Source organism: Lipotes vexillifer, unplaced genomic scaffold (genome assembly GCF_000442215.2).
Source record: "Lipotes vexillifer unplaced genomic scaffold, Lipotes_vexillifer_v1.1 scaffold1469, whole genome shotgun sequence".
Lineage (NCBI taxonomy): Eukaryota > Metazoa > Chordata > Mammalia > Artiodactyla > Lipotidae > Lipotes > Lipotes vexillifer.
Window position 1 is genome coordinate 612410 of NW_006770161.1, and position 7593 is coordinate 620002.

Genomic DNA, 7593 nt, shown 5'->3' on the forward strand with positions numbered 1-7593 from the left:
GGGGGGGGCGGTGGCCCGGCGCACTGCTGGATCGCCTTGGCTCATAGCCAGGACTCTGAGGCCTGGGAGAGCCAGCAGGATCTCTGTGGTTTCGTCTTTCTGGTTCTGTAGGCAGGGGCCAAGGGTTGGCAACCGTCTGAGCGCCTAGCTTGCGGGCTCCTCCATGCGTTCTTCACGTCTGCATCTCTTTGCTCTGATCCTTACAGAAAGGTTGTTGGCAAGTCGTGTGGACATCACGCTGCACTTTGAAACAGGATAATGAGAGTGACAGCTCACGATTTGTTGAGCTTTCGGTAGGGGCCAGCCACCATGACAAGCTCTCTATCTCTGGCCATTAAAACATTTGTCACACCTATTCTATAAGGGATGCATCGTTATCATCCCTAGTTTACAGTTAAGAGAACTGAGGTACAAATAACTGAATTTCTTTGTGGTCCTACAGTTAACCACGTGATGGAACCCGGATTTAAACCTTGGCAGCTCATGTCCGTAACCACTTCCCTATGCTTTTTGCTGAGTTGCTGGGGGCCAGAACATTGCCTGACATTTGGTAGGCTTCTTTGGATATTTGTGGAAAGAGGAGGCATTGTTATCCTCATGTTACCTTACCGATGATGCAAGCGGACATAATTTCTGGGCCAACCCTGGCCAGGAAGGGGGTCAAGGCCGCTTTGGCGTGGTCTTCTCCCCTGCATCCCAGGTGGACTCGGGGATGGTAAAAGGCCACTAGCCTGATACATCCTGCCTTCAATACCCGGGTCCTTCCTTCCCAAGAGGAGCATGAGGGTTTGTGAGTTAGGTCTCTCCACCTGGCGGGCAGAGGACACTGATTTACTTTTATTTCTTGAGCGCTCCAATAGGAAGGCTACCCCAGTACTCACCACCGACTCAGTGGTTCCCCACCCGCTGGCCCCCAAACACTGAGCCAGTCCAGGGTGCTTAAGCTGGGAGAGTGTGGGTGGGACGAGTGGCGGGGTGGGCGGGGGGAACGGGATGATCCCAGGGTTCCCCTGGCACCGCGGACAGAAAGGTTTAGGCCTTGAATCGGTCCCAGGCTTGTGGCTGGAGCAAACGGCACGGGTAGGGTGGGTGGGTGAGTGACGCAGGGAGGGCGTGAGTGGAGGGGAACCGGGCCGGGGGCGGAGGCCCCGCCCGCGTGGGATGGAATGGGGGTAGGGGCCGCGGGCGCGGGGTTGTTTGGTAGGGATTGGGTTGAGGGGTGCAGCCGGGGCCCTCGCGGAGGTCACCTGGCCCGGATGCGCAGGCACCAGCCAGGCCAGTGCCCCCTCTCCCCCTGCTACTTCCCTTTTGGCAGGGGTCGCCGCAGGTGAAGCTGGCTGCAATCAGCCTCTGCCCTTTACGCTGGGCGCTCCTTCTCGGCCCCTGCAACAGCAGCCGCGTTTCCAGGATCGCCGGCAGTAAAGGCCAGGGAAGGGGGCAGGTGGAGGGGAAGTCGGTTCAAGCACCCGGGAGCCGCAGCGGTCGATCTCCTAAATCCTAGCAGCGCAGATCCCTGCCTGACGGTGCGCTGGTGCGGAGACAGCCCCAGCCGCGCAGGGCCGCTTCCGCGTGGGGCCTTGGGTACCAGCAACCCGCTTTATGCTGCAGGTCCTCCTGTAAGACAAGGCTGATGATGTCTCCCTTTCAGAAGCTGAAACGGTACAAAGGCGCAAAAAAGCTGCGGTTGGCGTTAGGGCCCGGCCAGGCTCCAACTTCAGCACGCGTAAAAATTCAGTGGGGAGTGTACTTGTTTTCAGTGGGTGAGGGTGAGGCCCGGGATCTGCATTTGTACCCCTCCGGTGGGCCTGGTGCACGCAGTTCAGGGACAGCACAGGGAGACGCCGAGGCGGAGGTTGCTGGGGCAGGGAGGCAAGGGGAGTGGAGTCTGGCCTCGGCTCGATAAACTTGCCCTGAGACCCACTGTGCCAGGGGCACTGGGGACACAGGGACGGTCAAAGGCCTGCCCTCGAGAAAGTGACAGTTTAGCAGTGGAGAATCAGACCTGGGACCAGAACTCTGCGTTTAAGCCACTTACTCCAGCGTGGCCGCCACGCCTTGGTGTCTGCAGCGCCGTTGCCCCGCCACGCGCGTCTGTTCCCCGGATCCCTCTCTGCCGCCAAGTCGCCTTGGAGCCGTCGAGTCTCCGGAACCGGGCCGGGGGCGGAGGCCCCGCCCGCGTGGGATGGAATGGGGGTAGGGGCCGCGGGCGCGGGGTTGTTTGGTAGGGATTGGGTTGAGGGGTGCAGCCGGGGCCCTCGCGGAGGTCACCTGGCCCGGATGCGCAGGCACCAGCCAGGCCAGTGCCCCCTCTCCCCCTGCTACTTCCCTTTTGGCAGGGGTCGCCGCAGGTGAAGCTGGCTGCAATCAGCCTCTGCCCTTTACGCTGGGCGCTCCTTCTCGGCCCCTGCAACAGCAGCCGCGTTTCCAGGATCGCCGGCAGTAAAGGCCAGGGAAGGGGGCAGGTGGAGGGGAAGTCGGTTCAAGCACCCGGGAGCCGCAGCGGTCGATCTCCTAAATCCTAGCAGCGCAGATCCCTGCCTGACGGTGCGCTGGTGCGGAGACAGCCCCAGCCGCGCAGGGCCGCTTCCGCGTGGGGCCTTGGGTACCAGCAACCCGCTTTATGCTGCAGGTCCTCCTGTAAGACAAGGCTGATGATGTCTCCCTTTCAGAAGCTGAAACGGTACAAAGGCGCAAAAAAGCTGCGGTTGGCGTTAGGGCCCGGCCAGGCTCCAACTTCAGCACGCGTAAAAATTCAGTGGGGAGTGTACTTGTTTTCAGTGGGTGAGGGTGAGGCCCGGGATCTGCATTTGTACCCCTCCGGTGGGCCTGGTGCACGCAGTTCAGGGACAGCACAGGGAGACGCCGAGGCGGAGGTTGCTGGGGCAGGGAGGCAAGGGGAGTGGAGTCTGGCCTCGGCTCGATAAACTTGCCCTGAGACCCACTGTGCCAGGGGCACTGGGGACACAGGGACGGTCAAAGGCCTGCCCTCGAGAAAGTGACAGTTTAGCAGTGGAGAATCAGACCTGGGACCAGAACTCTGCGTTTAAGCCACTTACTCCAGCGTGGCCGCCACGCCTTGGTGTCTGCAGCGCCGTTGCCCCGCCACGCGCGTCTGTTCCCCGGATCCCTCTCTGCCGCCAAGTCGCCTTGGAGCCGTCGAGTCTCCGGGCGCACGCCATGCGGGGCTGGAGACAGTACTGAGGCTTTGCGGGGAGGGGGGGTCTCTGAGGGCTTTGGCGAGCACCTTTGCAGACCCAATCCGGCGACGAGGCCTTTTCCAGCTTGGAGGGTGGGAGGGAGGCGGTCGAGCCGCTGGGGAGCTTGGGAGCGTCGAGTTTTCCCTAACTCGGGTCTTGCGGAGGTTTGCCCCGGGGAACAGGAGCAAACTGGGCCCCGCTGCAGCCGACTCGCGGAGAACAGGGGCGCCGCTTCCTGCCAGCCTCGGAGAGGGTCACGTCAGGCTTCCCAAGCAGGCGGGGTTGCGCCCGGCCTTGCTGCCAGGAGAGCCACCTGTGGAGGCCGTGGGCGAGAGTTGAGCTGAATCCACACCTGGAACGTACCCTTCCCCAGTTCCCTTCTCAAAGCCCTTTCCTTGCCTGTCTGAAATGAAGCGAGAGGCTCTGCCCCTCCCTTGGGTAGAAGTCAATGAAGTTGTCCGGGATTCGCAAGCAAACAGTGTTTGCTCGCCTTTACCTATCCAGGTGAATTATTTGCGGTGACTTCTAATTTCCTTCCCCCAAAGAAAACCATGTCTTCCCACCTTTCCACTTTTTTTTTTCCCTTTAAGCTTAAATGCTTATGAAAAATTGATGGAAAAACATCTTCAGTGGCCTTTGGGTTCTCCTAGAAAAACAACCCAAACCCAGACCTCACTAGTAATAGTGAAAGCTTTAAAATTCAGCTCTTTATCCCAGGCTTCCCCAGTTTTCAAACTGACAACTCAAACATGTTTGGACTTCAAAATGTCAAACTTGATATCTGGCTCTTTTACAAAGATGGCTTGGCTGAGAAACGACTGAAAAGGTAAAATGCTACTTCCGACGGATTTGGAGCTTTCCTTTATGTTTTGCTAATCTCACTATCGGCTTGCTGAGTGACCATACTAGAACTGAAAGTTTTGTGTCAATATATTGGAAGTTTATAGAAAGTAAAAAAGGTAGAGTATCAAGCTAATGAAATTTAGCAAGAATACTATTAGACTTTTCCCTTATTCATCATTCCCCCTTAGTTCTTTTATGTGGAATTCCATATAACATATAAACTATTTATATAAAAGTTTGCAGAGTGTTACATTAACCAAAAATACAGGGAATGGAACAATTAAGGAGCACATATAGGCATATTAATTACCCCACCTCGCCCATGAAGCTACATGTTCTACATGGCGTTTTTCATTACTACATGAGCTGTTAAATGTATAAAGTAGGTACATTTGTGGGCATATTAACACACTATGAGAACTTGAACTTGTTCATTTCCTGGTTTTTATGGGCCTGGTTGGGCTGTATGGGCTTGATTTGCACATGCTCACATGCCCTGAACTCACATTGACTTCTAGAGTCCCCCCTTCATGGTTGGAGGGAAACAAGTAGAAAATGGCATAAACTGTATGGTTGAGTGTAAGCTGGCCAAATCTGTGTTGTATATGCCTAACATTAACTGCATCCCACGGTGGCCCTGACCCCAGGACAGAAGGAAGCCCATGACTCATGAAACTGAGTCTGGGTGCTTTTCTTCAACCAGTTGTCTTTTCAGAGACCACATGGTAAGTCCATCATTACATTGGAGGTATTTTTTTTTTTTTGGCCATTGGTTTGCTTGGGCTGACCTCCCAACTTTACCTGACAAATACGAAACCTAAAATGAAGCTGCCCTGCTCCCTAAGCAGATTGCCCAGTTCTCTTCCTTAGTGCAAATGAGTTTGAAATAATTCTCACCTCTTCCCCACACAAAATGAGCCACCTGTGGTGCTTACCTCTGAGTTTCTATACTCCTTTATTCTCAATCATAAAATTTAAAATAACGTTAATAGGATAATTAGATACCTAGAAATGGGTTACTCAGTAAAGAACAGGTAGATTGGTGTAGAAATAAATAATCTTGGGTCCTGATGGGTGTTGCAATGAATGAAATTAGTTTACATTATCTCTATTGAAAAGGACTGCTTATGTATTGAAGAGAACTGGAAAAAAAAAAAAAAACTGTACATACCCCTACCTTCCATATATATTTTTTTCTTGGTTTTTTAAAAAATAAAAATCTAGCAAAAATGTAGCTTGTTTGAATCTGGAATTAGAATAAAGAACAAGACTAGGTTCTATTTTACAGTGGTCTTATGTAAAGAAAATTTAAAATCATCTTCAAGATAACTCTTGAAATAAATATTTAAAATACTATTTGGTTTACATGCAAAAGTCACAAGAAGGAAAATACTGCAATTGTTTTTAAGATGGCAAAGTCTTTGAAGAAAAGTAAAAAATGTCATTTGTCATTTTTATGTCCTATTTACAGGAACAGATAACCAGATATTTTGAAGGGGAAAATATGGCATTTGTGTGTGTGTGAGAAAGTGTTTTATGAATGGTCCAGGTTTTCACATTTTGTCTGCTGAGTGCAGGCAGTTTATAATGGACGACTGAAGTCTGAACTGATAAAATTTTTAAACACAGGACTGGTCATTTTGGTCTAAAACGACTCCATATAATTTTTTTAAAAAGGCCAAATCAAACATGGCGATAACAGCTACTATTTGAAAGCTTCTAGTGCTAGGCATCATGCTTGATGTCCTATAAATATTATTTCATTTCCTCCTTATGAAAGTCTATGATATTATCCCCACTTAACAGATGAGAAGATTGAGCCTTTGCAAGTATAAGGAACTTCTTTACAGTCATATAGATAGTAAATGGTGGAACTGGGATCAATTGACTGTAAGATCCAAATTTTAGTCACTACTTTAAGCTGCATCCTTCCATTGACATGAATAACCATGTTTCACTGAACAGTCTTGAATTCACAGAACCTTGTATTTAAAAAAAAAATGTCTACTAAATTAAATGGTTCAAGTTGAAATGGTAGAATTGGCTATGAACTTAGACTTTGAGAAAAATTACCTGGCTTTCAAGAAGGTGGTCTTATTTGCTAGGCCTAAAATGTTTTACTTTACTGTTCTGTTTTGAAATGTTATGTTTTGGAACAAAACCAGTGGTAAGGTTCAGAAATGGAGATGCCAATATAAAGGATGAAATACTGGAAATTTTTCAAGCTGTAAACTGGAGGGAGCTGAATTGGGGGAGTTAATATGTATATCAGTTTTCATATCAGACAATTTCGTATGTGTGATAGATTTCATGTGGCCTCTTTCTGTTGAAAACATTTTTTTTTTAACATTTGTTTGCTAAAAAGTGTAACTCCAAGGGCCAAATTCCCTGGCTTGTGTACTGAAGATATTCAGCGTTTTGAGTGTTAAGAAGAGCTGCGAATTAATCCCCGGGAAAAATTCCTTCCATTTCCAAGTCTGCCAATGCAGGATTTTCAGAAAGGATAGTTGACCAAGGAAATTAAACTCCCTTTTACTATGCAGATGTCAAGAGCGAGCATGCTCTTCAAAGAAAAGTTATGAAACACAAGAATTTTTTCTTCACTTTGAAACGTATTTTCTTCTTGGTGTTGGTATCTACATTAGTTTGAGTTTCCTATGAGAGTTTTAGTTTCTTTATTCTTTTGTTACTGTGTGGTACCGATGTTTTATAACCCAGGAGCAACATTATACAAAGAAAAATGAAAATTTCCATTACAATCTTTAATTCTCTAAAATTGAAAAAAAAGTAAACTGGAATTAACATACATGCCATTGAAGGTTGGAGTTTTAAATTTGGTCTTAATAGTCCCAATACTTATAAATAGCAGAATTATTTTGCGGTTGAAGATTCTTTATTTAATAGTATTTATAGAATGTGGTGAACACTGGTTGAGCAGGTTAATATGCTGCCTTTTTAATAGGGAGCTATTGCTACTGGCTTCCCTTCCATAGGCATGTACTTGGTGTTGTTTTTCAGTGCTGTGAGTGCTAATGAAGGCCAATTTAAAGCAATTTTCTTGAAGATTGCTGTTCAGCCCCGTCTGACTTACAATTCCAAAACTTATGCCAGGCAGGAGGGTGTAGTGAGAGGTTAGTAAATACAATTATATTAATACTGGTGTTATTTTAGTTACTTAGAGCTTGGTTATCTTGAAGGCAACCAGTCAATTAATACACAGTTGATATTGTCAATGTATTCATTACACTAATAAGTCTCTCATTTAAGCAGACGTTGAAGCGCAGTGTTTGAGAAAGGGTGTGTAAGTACATTCAGCTGAGCTTGCTCTGAGCTGATGAGTGAAGGCAAAAGATCCTCTTTTAAAACTCTAAACTGCAGTAGGTGAGTCACTGGCATGTGTTATCTTAGATATGTCAGTGCTATGCTTACCACAAAATTATTCTATTGTCAGTGAAATTATTTCACTCTGTTATAGATATTATTTTTGTCCGTCTTTCCTGAGCAGGGTGTACTCTTTCAGAATGGACTTATTAACATGGGATCAGCTTGAGCT